Source organism: Haliotis cracherodii, unplaced genomic scaffold, assembly GCF_022045235.1.
Source record: "Haliotis cracherodii isolate W230 unplaced genomic scaffold, xgHalCrac1.p SCAF_7, whole genome shotgun sequence".
NCBI classification, from domain to species: Eukaryota; Metazoa; Mollusca; class Gastropoda; order Lepetellida; family Haliotidae; genus Haliotis; species Haliotis cracherodii.
In genome coordinates, this window is record NW_027266330.1 from 12,317,114 (window position 1) to 12,334,053 (window position 16,940).

At 40.4% G+C, this 16,940-nt stretch overlaps 1 pseudogene; it reads left to right on the forward strand.

Moving 5' to 3' along the window:
• LOC139447736 (centromere-associated protein E-like) overlaps positions 1 to 16,940 on the forward strand; it is a 75,120-nt pseudogene that overhangs the window by 45,156 nt on the left and 13,024 nt on the right.

The following is a 16,940-nucleotide window of genomic DNA, read 5'->3' on the forward strand; positions in this document are numbered from 1 at the left end:
TTATGCTTCAACATTTTCCTCAGTCTGATACTGTTCAAATGGTAATGTCATTATGATAAAATGTACAAAGCTATCATAGTCGCGTCTATTTATCTCCAATAAGATACGAGTTAGAACCCGGTTCAATGCCACAATACTGAGGTGAGGTGAAATCGGGTTTAACGGATCGTCCAAGATTATTGCTACGTGCATGTACGTGTGTGTGTGTGTGTTTGTGTGGCTGCTTGTACTACTGCGGACTGATGCCGATTTATAGTGCTAGCCCACTGAGATACCATGCCGCAGTTTAACATGAATACCCCACTCAGACACAGTATACTGACTCCGAGCCGACCAGTCCTTGTTTTAGCCCCTTAATGCCGAGCTCCAGACAGGGTAACAACAACTACCATCTTTTAACGTCTTTTGGTATGACGCGGCCGGGGATCGAACCCCGGACCTTCAGCTCTCGGGGTGGACGCTCTACCATTAGACCACGGCCACAATACTTTGAGTTGTTGGGTATTTTTGATTGTTTTTATGACAACAGTTGTGACTTTGTGAAGAATGCTTAAGTTTGCTTGTTTGTTGGTTTGTTGTTTAAAGCTGCACTCAGCAATATTACAGCTATATGACGGCGGTCTGTAAATAATCGAGTCTGGAACAGACAATCCAGTGATTGATATCATGAGCATCGATCCACGCAATTGGGATATGACGACATGCATCAACCAAGTCAGCGAGCCTGACCACCCGATCCCGTTAGTCGCCCTTTACGACAAGCATAGTCGCCTTTTATGGCAAGCTTGGGTTGCTGAAGACCTATTCTACCCCGGGTCTTCACGAGTCTTCATGCTTAAGTGCATGGATTATTTTTTCCATCATTAAGAAAACAGTAATGCGGTTCATTACCACAGGAGCTAGAACTGGGACGATTCCGACGCCCACTACTGGAACGTAAATGCCGTTATTGTGAGTGAGTGAGTGAGTGAGTGAGTATGGTTGTACACCGCTTTTAGCAATATTCCAGCAATATCATGGCAGGGGACAGCAGAAATGGGCACCCAACACTGACCCATGTCGGGAATCGAACCCAGGTCTTCGGTGTGACGAGCGAACGTTTTAACCACCAGGCTACCCGACCTTCATTCTACCGAAGATGAATGTCATTACATAATACAAATACGGCCAGCAGGGTCTACTTCCAATAACATTAAATACATACAGTGTAATTACAGCTACAGTGGCTAGATATTTTGCATACATGATAACAGCGCAATAAGCATAAATTCTGAAGTTACCACTAAGTAATCATTATACAATACGTTGAACCATGGATGCCAATCTTTACGGTAGCGGCCAAAGCTTTTTATAACTTGTCACACTGCATCAGACATATGCTCTGATAAAATAAGGCCCAGTTCCATTATGTTGAGTTAACTATATTTGCTTGATCCCATGGGTGAGGCCGGATATTCGAATATAACGAACACGTTGTCAGGAATTGTAACATAAAAGTAGGTATGTTCTCTGATCTAATTGGTTAAAAAGTGTTGTCGAATGATCATAACATCACTGAATTGTTTTGGTCTCATCATGGATACATTCCTCAATAACTTGTATAACTTTAATGGAGGAACAGATGGAAAATTTCCCTGATTTCCAAATCGGAAATTTCAATGAAATATGGAGAAAAAGGGACGACGATACATTTTTTCGATAATTCAAGACACTGAAGGTAAAGGAAGTTTACCTTTTTCCATTAATTACACAATGACCGTCACAACTGATGTAATTTTCTTGGGCTTGACCAAAGGGGAAACTAACAAAATCAGTTTCTAACAGTCAAAAACATTTATTGCAACTCTATAATAGTTACGACTTTCATACACCGACCTTATTTTATCATTATTACTACTCACCACAAAGAATGCATAAACACCTAACATTGCTACGCAGATTTGCTCAACATCAGCGAGAGTTACCTCCCTTACACCATTGCCATGATAGCAATGTAAAGCATGATTACTGTGTCATCACCAAAATTGGCATAAATATAACGAGATTGACAAAAGAATTAACGTAAATTATATAGTTCGTTTTTTAATTTTTTAGATATGTTATGCCGAATGGATTACGGAAATTTCATTTGAACACGACGCCGTAATAATAACAAAATTACTCCCACTTACTGTCACATTTGGACCATGAACAAGGCAATCCTTTCACTTCCAAAATGGCTTGGTTTCCGAGGAGCTTCCTGCTTCTCAAATGAATGAGAGACTTGGGTTCTTTTATGCCGAAGTCAGAAACGCTGAGGGAAATCTTTACTATGCTTGTCGTTAGAGGCGGCTAACGGGATCGGGTGGTCAGGCTCGCTGACTTGGTTGATGCATGTCATCGATCCCAAATGAGTGGATCGATGCCCATGATGTCAATCACTGGATTGTCTGGTCCAGACTCGAGTATTTACAAACATCGAGTTTTGTTGGGTTGCGTGCTGCCAAACACAGGTACACCGTACAAGGGGACCGCCATTTGAGCGCAGCATAAACATTATATAAGACAGGGAATTTCACACTTCAAGACCCGTGAAGATTCCGGGATAGAATAGGTCTTCAGCAACCCATGCTTGCCGTAAAAGATGACTATGCTTGTCGTAAGAGGCGACTAACGGGATCGGGTGGTCAGGCTCGCTGACTTGGTTGATGCATGTCATCAATCTCAATAGCGTGGATCGATGCTCATGATATCACTCACTGGATTGTCTGGTCCAGACTAGATTATTTACAGACCGCCGTCATATAGCTGGGACATTGCTGAGTGCAGGGTTAAACAACAAACAAACAAACCAACCAATCACACTTCAAACAATGTTTATCTCTCCATGATAAAAAATACTGAAGCGCGATGGCTATGACCAGTGAACACATCATGCTGCTATCCCCGAGAATGATTTAAAACAATTCGTGAAAGTTTTGATATTGAAACTCCTTCCGACCTGCTTCACAAAGTGTGGTTCGACTTAACACTCGGTTAACTTTTCGCCCGTTGTGGTTAGGAATACCAAAGAGAATTAGCTTCATCTTCCTTTCTGTATCCACAGATGAAAAGGGGTTCTTGTTTATTGAAATCACACACTCCGAAGTAACTAAAAGTCACAGGGGCGGCCTCAAAGACTCAAATGGGCCCAACAAACGCATTTATGCAACATCGGACCAATTCTGTCCTGTACTTTCATTTAAAAAAAATGTCTCTCCTCAATCCAAACAATGGTGCTTTTTACCAGGCTCCCAAGAGACGAGTCCACGTCGACGACACCGAATGGTACACCACGAGGCCAGTTGGTGTAAATGTCATTGGCAACATGATGAAAGAAATTTCTACCAACGCTGGTCTCAAAGTGTATACAAACCATTATCTTCGGGCAACTGCCGTCACTTTGCTGTCAAACGCAGGTATTGAAAATCGCGAGATTTGCAAAATTACCGGCCACAAAACAGATGAATCGTTGAAGTCGTATTCCATTGACTCGAGCTCGGCTCAAAAACGACATTATTCGAACATTATTCAGGGACAGCAGCAGCTCGCTAACGAACGTAATTTGGTGCCTGTCCAAGATACAAATATCCTGCCACTGTCCACTGCTCCCGTCAATAACTTCCAGGTTAATTCTTCTGCTAATTCCCAAAGTCTCTTTCACATATGCAACTCCACTGTAACAGTAAACAACTTTCTCCATTCCAGATAAGCTGCATGTCTAAAATCTCGCACATGTTTGACGTCTCTTGTCACCACCTCAGTTTCAGGCGAGTTGACACTATCTTATATAGGGGCCAAACAGTATGTACGTATTTTCTAACTTTGATTATTTGTATTTTATAGATACGCATAACTACAAATTACAAGTAAGATGAGGAACTGTGATTAAGAATTGAATTTGTGATATTTCCTGTAGTTTGTTTATTTTCTGAGAAATGGGCTTGAACATGTGACCACCCCTTTCGTAAAATGAACCATCATTATTGGAGTACCTCGAAACCATTGATCGGTTTCGCGGCACCCCATATCATGCATCTTTTTTAAGATGAGCACGAGGAGACGTATTGCAAACGACAGTTTTGTTGTGTTTCTATGATTGACCAATAAGATTCAACCTCTCGTATCACTTGCATTTGCTTCAAACAAAACGGTGGCGCCCAGTCAAGACGATCTGATTGATAATCAAGATCTATATTGTGATGAAACGAGTCTTACATCGCGAAGTGCATCAAATCACGTGAGCACTTTGATTAAAAGCATGAAAAGATTCAGAAAATATCTGTTGGCAGCGATTTAGCAGTGCACATGCATGGCAAATCCTGCAGTCGACCGAAATTTGAAGGACACTTTACGAACCGGATTTCGATTTCAGTGCGCGATTTTGATTGGACTATGCATAGACTCGTCAGTCCAGCCAAAATGTAACTCCATAATACCAGACTTGTTCGGCAAGAGTGGAAACTGGACTTTTATAGTCAGTTAACTCGCTTGCCTCGGGAAGATGATCATCTGTAAGTGTATAGGATTTTCTGTAAATGTACTGAATTACCAAAGAGTCTAACGTTTCAACACAAAAACAGATTGTTTTAACAAAATGACTTCAGGGTGATATTTCTGCTGAAGTACATATTACAAATAAAGTGCTATTTGTGATACACATGTGAATACAGCAGCATTTTCTGCAGTAATGCAATTTCTAACCCCTTTTTGGCACATTTCCGTGAATGCACATTGGGACAAACAACGGATAAATTCATCTCTTCGGGAGCTTTCCACTGATATAAAGTTTGTAGCTCGATCCCTTCTGTATGGGCAAGTTCGGACTGGTGGACAAAATTGTCCTGCCCTACCTCAATTGTAACCTGATGTTCACGCCGCGGGTTCCTGAAACTTCAGATTTCCCTGTAAAGAGTGGCTTAAGATGATGTCCAATGCAATTACCTATTTTGACTTGTACCATATGTTCCATGGTTTTTTTCAGGCTAACAATTCGCTTGCCTTTGCATGTGTTTGTGACAGATGCCACAAGTGGGGCAGGATTTGCTCACCTTTTCGCGAACACCAAGTGTCATCACTATTCGATAGTGATTAATAAACATATACGCATTATATAGTCGGAATCGTACAATCGACTCTGCTTTATTGAAATTTGTTTTGTATTGGATATGGGCAGGGTTTTATTGAAATTTGTTTTGTATTGGATATGGGCAGGGTTTTGCCGTATTATTTGGTTGTTATCACATGACAAATATTGAGACCTTGTACTGTGATGTGTGTCCCTTATCACCAGAACAGATGTGTTATCCTGGCTTGATAGAGAGCTTGTATCTCAGCATTGCCTGTCATCTCCTGGATGTATTATAAAGAATGTGACTGAGGGTGACTTTAATTGACGAACTAAGATCAGGTAGGACTCGCTTGATTAGGTTTATTTCTTGTGTTTATCAACTGACCATGCTTACAGCAGGTGTTTACAATGAGCTCGGGTCGTCATATGGTTTGGCGTGTTCTCTCTGGGTATGAACCTTGTATGAACGGTACCATAGGGGTCTGAGGCATGAGATGGTTACTTCGACTTTCCTTTCATTTGAGTATGGCATTTGGCGGATCTTGGGTTGAATTTCGTATAGCCATCTGTCTTTGGGTTATGGAGGCTTTGCTTTTGCTTTTAATATCTAGTTTACTGAAGGAACTAGGCTGCAGCTCCGCTTTGTCTGGAGCTAGCTTCGCCTGTGTTTCTGCTTTTTTATTTCCATGAATATCTATGTGAGCTCCACTTGTTGCCCTTGGTCCCATTGTTTGTACATTCGTGTCGAATATTATTGACTATGGTTTGTCTCGAGTCTGAGTTTCTGCCGCTGATGGGCACTTAGCGGATCTGATGTGATGAATGTCTTTGCTTCCGGTAGTTCCGGTATGAGTCTGAGTGCATGATGAATTGCCGCCAATTAAGCCGTGAATACTGACTGACTGAACATCAGGCAGGCGAACCGAATGTGCTTGGGGTTTGGAGCTATGGATATGGATCCCGTAACCAGCAGTGTTGTTGACAGGATTCTTGGATCCATCAGTGTATATATGAACCCAGCTGTCCTTGGTAGTTTGAATTTTAGTGGTAAGAATAATGTGACTATAATGCAATTCTAAATGCATTATCGCTTTTGTTTGGAATAGGGAATAGCTCAGAAAAAAACGCCAGCCTTCTCATGATAATTCCAGGTTCTTTTGATAATGATAGAATTATCCCTTGAGTTTATCCAGATTCCCGATGGTTAATTCTGACTCGATCGCCAAATGACAAGGGCGACGCCATGTTTGTTTATAAACACTGAAATTAGTCCCTACTTGACCTTTGATATTTGCATCTCTATCCGCATCTGACCCCAACGGATATCGTTTTTATCCGTTGGCTTTATCCTGCCGAGAAACCTACCCATTATATGATAAAATATTTTATATGGCTATCAATCGGTAATTTATTTTATATACTTCATTTACATTAATACATTTATGCTGTATATACTGTGATATATTTTAAGTCTCTGGTAACCCTTCACGGATGGCTCGCTTTTACGTACTGTTATATGTATCTATGTCAATATATTTGTGAGGTGAGACTCAAATGAACAAAATCTGTCTGTCTGTTTGGAAGCGATATCAAAAGCGCCGCCCATCGGACACAGACAGTGTCGTCCATTTCGCGTGAACTACCACCTCACTTCCCAACCCTGCCAGTAAGAGTTATGTAAATGGTACACAAAAAACTTTGATGTGGTGTCAGTGTGGAAGAAGTTTGAAATAGGTCCGTCACCGTCCACAGAAATCATCTGTGTATAACAGCATTCTAAAAGGGAATGCCTCAAAGTCGTGCCGGGTCGGGCCAGCGGATAATACTACATATGGATTGCAGAATATTGAACGAAACGTGCTTATCTAGGCAAATAGATCTCAAGTGTCCACAAGTCTATAGTATTGAAGAAGGAATCAAAATATACAGTCAACAATATAATGAAGTAATAACAAGACTACATACCGAAAGTCCTCGTAGAAGAGCCAGTGTTTTTCTTTGATATGTGCATGTGAGACGGTTTCTCGCCGACCTTAGCAAATGAGACGTGATGTCCTGGCAAGCAAGTATCAGTTGGCTGGTTGGTTTGTTGTTTAACGCCGCACTCAGCAATATTCCAGCTATATGACGGCGGTCTGTAAAGAATCGAGTCTGGAACAGACAATCCAGTGATTGATATCATGAGCATCGATCCACGCAATTGGGATCGATGGCATGCATCAACCAAGTCAGCGAGGCTGACCACCCGATCCCGTTAGTCGCCCTTTACGACAAGCATAGTCACCAGCAAGTATCAGTGTTTTGACTGATTTCCTTTCATTAAAAAAGAAATACGCACTCTTAGAAATGTCTATCATAACAGTTTTTCACCTTAAAACTACAGTGTCTTCACACTCAAAATTCAAGCATGTATTTAAAGATAATCACTAAAGAGTTACACATGCTTCACCAAATGCGTTGATTGATCCAGATCAATGTTATGCCTTATGCTATATGATGTCACAAAAAGTACATTAAAGTACAGCCTCTTATATTTTCAAAACACCCAACATCTTATAATCAGAATACGTTTGTACGGGATTGACCCAGCCAAGCATAACACGCTAATAACATCACAGATATATAAGGATTGCTAGATTGCTAGAATAGAGTATAATGTTCCAATCTCATTCCATAGTACATTAAATTAACGACAACTGTGCTATCAACATCAACTGAACAGTATGTCTGTGGCAATTTATTAGAATCTATCTTTGATTGGAAATACATCCATTACTTTTAGTTTTAGAAATTAATATATCAGTACACATAATGAGAAAAATTACTTTTTTATCCGCATAATGAAAACAATTCTTTAAAAAATATCAATGATATTGCAATAGGAGTATGCATACTACTGCCTTCCCTCCAGACTGTCCTTCACAGAAATTGCCCACGGACCAATAAATTATTTAATACAGACCTCAAATGGAACTCCCTGAATTTCAAGTGATCATATTGTTATGTTAATAAACGGTTATTTGGGCCGTTTGTGATGTGGACCTCACACTAATATGACTACGGTCATTATATAAAAAGGAAAGAGTTTACATCCTCAGGTTAATTGCTGTATTCGAATGAACAAAGGCAGATAGACTGTGTCCCTAAATTTAAAAAGAAGTAAAAGACGCCTTTATTATAGGGACCGGTCATTTGTTATATGGAGGGGTGGGTCAGAGGTTTTTAATGAATTATTTTCCTGAAAATAATTACCCTCCCCTAATGCTTGTCATGAATATTTTTTATATGACCCTCCAAACATTCTTGGACATTGTTTTCAGAATCCTTCCCATATATGTATATTATTTCTTCATGACCCTCACCTGGTTCCCATATCAAAAGATGTAGGTCAATAGTGCAGTACAAGATAGACACAATTTTATGGATAACAACTTCTTTAATACTGTGAAAAGTGACGTTTCGGTATAGATCCTTATACCGTTGTCAAGAAAAGCGACGTTTCGGTATAGATCCTTATACCGTTGTCAAGAAAAGCGACGTTTCGGTATACATCCTTATACCGTTGTCAAGAAAAGCGACGTTTCGGTATACATCCTTATACCGTTGTCAAGCTTGACAACGGTATAAGGATCTATACCGAAACGTCGCTTTTCACAGTATTAAAGAAGTTGTTATCCATAAAAATGTGTCTATCTTGTCATCCGTCAACTTCTAAGTAATGCCTATCAAACAATTTAATAGTGCAGTAGGCTTTTGAAAGATCCAGAACTAAGCTTGTAAGAAAGGTTAACCTTTTTTATGACACCTTAATGACATGTTAAACTGAACAAAACAGAATTATTAAATCATAACACCTGAAACATTTTGTTCCATCAAATGTTAAGTCACAACTGTCGGTCGCTTTATAAGCAAGAACATACTGAAGGATAAACATGATCACAGTATTGACTCAGGTAAACTTTCTGAAAGCCCTATTATATACTGTTTGCGCCAATGATATACAATAGACTATCACGCCAAATGCATTTTCTCTTCTTATTTAATTGTCCTCCACATACTTCAAGGAGCGGTTTGTCAAATGTGTTAACTGTAATATAATGGACTGTAAAAATTACAGTCAGGCAATTACAGTATAAAGCTATACCCTTGCAGCGTTGAAATGTAGGCAATGTGAACGTGATGTATTTGTCTACAGTTAGTGATTTGGGTGTGATTTGTTTTCCTTGTCGATAACAAGTTGAACACTGCTAAGTTTGAGGACAATTTGCTAGGAAAAATGGAATTCAACACACATCGTACATTTTCATGCTTAAACAAATCTATCAGTTTTATGCTTCAACATTTTCCTCAGTCTGATACTGTTCAAATGGTAATGTCATTATGATAAAATGTACAAAGCTATCATAGTCGCGTCTATTTATCTCCAATAAGATACGAGTTAGAACCCGGTTCAATGCCACAATACTGAGGTGAGGTGAAATTGGGTTTAACGGATCGTCCAAGATTATTGCTACGTGCATGTACGTGTGTGTGTGTGTTTGTGTGGCTGCTTGTACTACTCCGGACTGATGCCGATTTATAGTGCTAGCCCACTGAGATACCATGCCGCAGTTTAACATGAATACCCCACTCAGACACAGTATACTGACTCCGAGCCGACCAGTCCTTGTTTTAGCCCCTTAATGCCGAGCTCCAGACAGGGTAACAACAACTACCATCTTTTAACGTCTTTTGGTATGACGCGGCCGGGGATCGAACCCCGGACCTTCCACTCTCGGGGTGGACGCTCTACCATTAGACCACGGCCACAATACTTTGAGTTGTTGGGTATTTTGATTGTTTTTATGACAACAGTTGTGACTTTGTGAAGAATGCTTAAGTTTGCTTTTTTGTTGGTTTGTTGTTTAAAGCTGCACTCAGCAATATTACAGCTATATGACGGCGGTCTGTAAATAATCGAGTCTGGAACAGACAATCCAGTGATTGATATCATGAGCATCGATCCACGCAATTGGGATATGACGACATGCATCAACCAAGTCAGCGAGCCTGACCACCCGATCCCGTTAGTCGCCCTTTACGACAAGCATAGTCGCCTTTTATGGCAAGCTTGGGTTGCTGAAGACCTATTCTACCCCGGGTCTTCACGAGTCGCATGCTTAAGTGCATGGATTACTTTTTCCATCATTAAGAAAACAGTAATGCGGTTCATTACCACAGGAGCTAGAACTGGGACGATTCCGACGCCCACTACTGGAACGTAAATGCCGTTATTGTGAGTGAGTGAGTGAGTGAGTGAGTATGGTTGTACACCGCTTTTAGCAATATTCCAGCAATATCATGGCAGGGGACAGCAGAAATGGGCACCCAACACTGACCCATGTCGAGAATCGAACCCAGGTCTTCGGTGTGACGAGCGAACGTTTTAACCACCAGGCTACCCGACCTTCATTCTACCGAAGATGAATGTCATTACATAATACAAATACGGCTAGCGGGGTCTACTTCCAATAACATTAAATACATACAGTGTAATAACAGCTACAGTGGCTAGATATTTTGCATACATGATAACAGCGAGATAAGCATAAATTCTGAAGTTACCACTAAGTAATCATTATACAATACGTTGAACCATGGATGCCAATCTTTACGGTAGCGGCCAAAGCTTTTTATAACTTGTCACACTGCATCAGACATATGCTCTGATAAAATAAGGCCCAGTTCTATTATGTTGAGTTAACTATATTTGCTTGATCCCATGGGTGAGGCCCGATATTCGAATATAACGAACACGTTGTCAGGAATTGTAACATAAAAGTAGGTATGTTCTCTGATCTAATTGATTAAAAAGTGTTGTCGAATGATCATAACATCACTGAATTGTTTTGGTCTCATCATGGATACATTCCTCAATAACTTGTATAACTTTAATGGAGGAACAGATGGAAAATTTCCCTGATTTCCAAATCGGAAATTTCAATGAAATATGGAGAAAAAGGGACGACGATACATTTTTTTCGATAATTCAAGACACTGAAGGTAAAGGAAGTTTACCTTTTTCCATTAATTACACAATGACCGTCACAACTGATGTAATTTTCTTGGGCTTGACCAAAGGGGAAACTAACAAAATCAGTTTCTAACAGTCAAAAACATTTATTGCAACTCTATAATAGTTACGACTTTCATACACCGACCTTATTTTATCATTATTACTACTCACCACAAAGAATGCATAAACACCTAACATTGCTACGCAGATTTGCTCAACATCAGCGAGAGTTACCTCCCTTACACCATTGCCATGATAGCAATGTAAAGCATGATTACTGTGTCATCACCAAAATTGGCATAAATATAACGAGATTGACAAAAGAATTAACGTAAATTATATAGTTCGTTTTTTAATTTTTTAGATATGTTATGCCGAATGGATTACGGAAATTAAATTTGAACACGACGCCGTAATAATAACAAAATTACTCCCACTTACTGTCACATTTGGACCATGAACAAGGCAATCCTTTCACTTCCAAAATGGCTTGGTTTCCGAGGAGCTTCCTGCTTCTCAAATGAATGAGAGACTTGGGTTCTTTTATGCCGAAGTCAGAAACGCTGAGGGAAATCTTTACTATGCTTGTCGTTAGAGGCGGCTAACGGGATCGGGTGGTCAGGCTCGCTGACTTGGTTGATGCATGTCATCGATCCCAAATGAGTGGATCGATGCCCATGATGTCAATCACTGGATTGTCTGGTCCAGACTCGAGTATTTACAAACATCGAGTTTTGTTGGGTTGCGTGCTGCCAAACACAGGTACACCGTACAAGGGGACCGCCATTTGAGCGCAGCATAAACATTATATAAGACAGGGAATTTCACACTTCAAGACCCGTGAAGATTCCGGGATAGAATAGGTCTTCAGCAACCCATGCTTGCCGTAAAAGATGACTATGCTTGTCGTAAGAGGCGACTAACGGGATCGGGTGGTCAGGCTCGCTGACTTGGTTGATGCATGTCATCAATCTCAATAGCGTGGATCGATGCTCATGATATCACTCACTGGATTGTCTGGTCCAGACTAGATTATTTACAGACCGCCGTCATATAGCTGGGACATTGCTGAGTGCAGGGTTAAACAACAAACAAACAAACCAACCAATCACACTTCAAACAATGTTTATCTCTCCATGATAAAAAATACTGAAGCGCGATGGCTATGACCAGTGAACACATCATGCTGCTATCCCCGAGAATGATTTAAAACAATTCGTGAAAGTTTTGATATTGAAACTCCTTCCGACCTGCTTCACAAAGTGTGGTTCGACTTAACACTCGGTTAACTTTTCGCCCGTTGTGGTAAGGAATACCAAAGAGAATTAGCTTCATCTTCCTTCCATGTATCCACAGATGAAAAGGGGTTCTTGTTTATTGAAATCACACACTCCGAAGTAACTAATAAGTCACAGGGGCGGCCTCAAAGACTCAAATGGGCCCAACAAACGCATTTATGCAACATCGGACCAATTCTGTCCTGTACTTTCATTCAAAAAAAAGGTCTCTCCTCAATCCAAACAATGGTGCTTTTTACCAGGCTCCCAAGAGACGAGTCCACGCCGACGACACCGAATGGTACACCACGAGGCCAGTTGGTGTAAATGTCATTGGCAACATGATGAAAGAAATTTCTACCAACGCTGGTCTCAAAGTGTATACAAACCATTATCTTCGGGCAACTGCCGTCACTTTGCTGTCAAACGCAGGTATTGAAAATCGCGAGATTTGCAAAATTACCGGCCACAAAACCGATGAATCGTTGAAGTCGTATTCCATTGACTCGAGCTCGGCTCAAAAACGACATTATTCGAACATTATTCAGGGACAGCAGCAGCTCGCTAACGAACGTAATTTGGTGCCTGTCCAAGATACAAATATCCTGCCACTGTCCACTGCTCCCGTCAATAACTTCCAGGTTAATTCTTCTGCTAATTCCCAAAGTCTCTTTCACATATGCAACTCCACTGTAACAGTAAACAACTTTCTCCATTCCAGATAAGCTGCATGTCTAAAATCTCGCACATGTTTGACGTCTCTTGTCACCACCTCAGTTTCAGGCGAGTTGACACTATCTTATATAGGGGCCAAACAGTATGTACGTATTTTCTAACTTTGATTATTTGTATTTTATAGATACGCATAACTACAAATTACAAGTAAGATGAGGAACTGTGATTAAGAATTGAATTTGTGATATTTCCTGTAGTTTGTTTATTTTCTGAGAAATGGGCTTGAACATGTGACCACCCCTTTCGTAAAATGAACCATCATTATTGGAGTACCTCGAAACCATTGATCGGTTTCGCGGCACCCCATATCATGCATCTTTTTTAAGATGAGCACGAGGAGACGTATTGCAAACGACAGTTTTGTTGTGTTTCTATGATTGACCAATAAGATTCAACCTCTCGTATCACTTGCATTTGCTTCAAACAAAACGGTGGCGCCCAGTCAAGACGATCTGATTGATAATCAAGATCTATATTGTGATGAAACGAGTCTTACATCGCGAAGTGCATCAAATCACGTGAGCACTTTGATTAAAAGCATGAAAAGATTCAGAAAATATCTGTTGGCAGCGATTTAGCAGTGCACATGCATGGCAAATCCTGCAGTCGACCGAAATTTGAAGGACACTTTACGAACCGGATTTCGATTTCAGTGCGCGATTTTGATTGGACTATGCATAGACTCGTCAGTCCAGCCAAAATGTAACTCCATAATACCAGACTTGTTCGGCAAGAGTGGAAACTGGACTTTTATAGTCAGTTAACTCGCTTGCCTCGGGAAGATGATCATCTGTAAGTGTATAGGATTTTCTGTAAATGTACTGAATTACCAAAGAGTCTAACGTTTCAACACAAAAACAGATTGTTTTAACAAAATGACTTCAGGGTGATATTTCTGCTGAAGTACATATTACAAATAAAGTGCTATTTGTGATACACATGTGAATACAGCAGCATTTTCTGCAGTAATGCAATTTCTAACCCCTTTTTGGCACATTTCCGTGAATGCACATTGGGACAAACAACGGATAAATTCATCTCTTCGGGAGCTTTCCACTGATATAAAGTTTGTAGCTCGATCCCTTCTGTATGGGCAAGTTCGGACTGGTGGACAAAATTGTCCTGCCCTACCTCAATTGTAACCTGATGTTCACGCCGCGGGTTCCTGAAACTTCAGATTTCCCTGTAAAGAGTGGCTTAAGATGATGTCCAATGCAATTACCTATTTTGACTTGTACCATATGTTCCATGGTTTTTTTCAGGCTAACAATTCGCTTGCCTTTGCATGTGTTTGTGACAGATGCCACAAGTGGGGCAGGATTTGCTCACCTTTTCGCGAACACCAAGTGTCATCACTATTCGATAGTGATTAATAAACATATACGCATTATATAGTCGGAATCGTACAATCGACTCTGCTTTATTGAAATTTGTTTTGTATTGGATATGGGCAGGGTTTTATTGAAATTTGTTTTGTATTGGATATGGGCAGGGTTTTGCCGTATTATTTGGTTGTTATCACATGACAAATATTGAGACCTTGTACTGTGATGTGTGTCCCTTATCACCAGAACAGATGTGTTATCCTGGCTTGATAGAGAGCTTGTATCTCAGCATTGCCTGTCATCTCCTGGATGTATTATAAAGAATGTGACTGAGGGTGACTTTAATTGACGAACTAAGATCAGGTAGGACTCGCTTGATTAGGTTTATTTCTTGTGTTTATCAACTGACCATGCTTACAGCAGGTGTTTACAATGAGCTCGGGTCGTCATATGGTTTGGCGTGTTCTCTCTGGGTATGAACCTTGTATGAACGGTACCATTGGGGTCTGAGGCATGAGATGGTTACTTCGACTTTCCTTTCATTTGAGTATGGCATTTGGCGGATCTTGGGTTGAATTTCGTATAGCCATCTGTCTTTGGGTTATGGAGGCTTTGCTTTTGCTTTTAATATCTAGTTTACTGAAGGAACTAGGCTGCAGCTCCGCTTTGTCTGGAGCTAGCTTCGCCTGTGTTTCTGCTTTTTTATTTCCATGAATATCTATGTGAGCTCCACTTGTTGCCCTTGGTCCCATTGTTTGTACATTCGTGTCGAATATTATTGACTATGGTTTGTCTCGAGTCTGAGTTTCTGCCGCTGATGGGCACTTAGCGGATCTGATGTGATGAATGTCTTTGCTTCCGGTAGTTCCGGTATGAGTCTGAGTGCATGATGAATTGCCGCCAATTAAGCCGTGAATACTGACTGACTGACCATCAGGCAGGCGAACCGAATGTGCTTGGGGTTTGGAGCTATGGATATGGATCCCGTAACCAGCAGTGTTGTTGACAGGATTCTTGGATCCATCAGTGTATATATGAACCCAGCTGTCCTTGGTAGTTTGAATTTTAGTGGTAAGAATAATGTGACTATAATGCAATTCTAAATGCATTATCGCTTTTGTTTGGAATAGGGAATAGCTCAGAAAAAAACGCCAGCCTTCTCATGATAATTCCAGGTTCTTTTGATAATGATAGAATTATCCCTTGAGTTTATCCAGATTCCCGATGGTTAATTCTGACTCGATCGCCAAATGACAAGGGCGACGCCATGTTTGTTTATAAACACTGAAATTAGTCCCTACTTGACCTTTGATATTTGCATCTCTATCCGCATCTGACCCCAACGGATATCGTTTTTATCCGTTGGCTTTATCCTGCCGAGAAACCTACCCATTATATGATAAAATATTTTATATGGCTATTAATCGGTAATTTATTTTATATACTTCATTTACATTAATACATTTATGCTGCATATACTGTGATATATTTTAAGTCTCTGGTAACCCTTCACGGATGGCTCACTTGTACGTACTGTTACTTGTATCTATGTAAATAGATTTGTGAGGTGAGACTCAAATGAACAAAATCTGTCTGTTTGGAAGCGATATCAAAAGCGCCGCCCATCGGACACAGACAGTGTCGTCCATTTCGCGTGAACTACCACCTCACTTCCCAACCCTGCCAGTAAGAGTTATGTAAATGGTACACAAAAAACTTTGATGTGGTGTCAGTGTGGAAGAAGTTTGAAATAGGTCCGTCACCGTCCACAGAAATCATCTGTGTATAACAGCATTCTAAAAGGGAATGCCTCAAAGTCGGCCTGGGTCGGGCCAGCGGATAATACTACAAGTGGATTGCAGAATATTGAACGAAACTTGCGTATCTAGGCAAATAGATCTCAAGTGTCCACAAGTCTATAGTATTGCCCAAGGAATTGAGTTCGAATCAAAATATACAGTCAACAATATAATGATGTAATAACTATGACTACATACCGAAAGTCCTCGTAGAAGAGGCAGTTTTTCCTTTGATATGTGCATGTGAGACGGTTTCTCGCCGACCTTAGCATGAGATGTGATGTCCTGGCCAGGAAGTATCAGTGTTTTGACCAATTTCCTGTCATTAAAAAAGAAATGTCTATAATAACAGTTTTTCACCTTAAAACTACAGTGTCTGCACACTCACAATTCAAGCATGTATTTAAAGATAATCACTAAAGAGTTACACATGCTTCACCAAATGCGTTGATTGATCCAGATCAATGTTATGCCTTATGCTATATGATGTCACAAAAAGTACGTGCATTAAAGTACAGCCTCTTATATTTTCAAAACACCCAACATCTTATAATCAGATATACGTTTGTACGGGATTGACCCAGCCGAGCATAACAACCTAAAACATCACAGATATATAAGGATTGCTAGATTGATAGAATAGTGCATAATGTACCAATC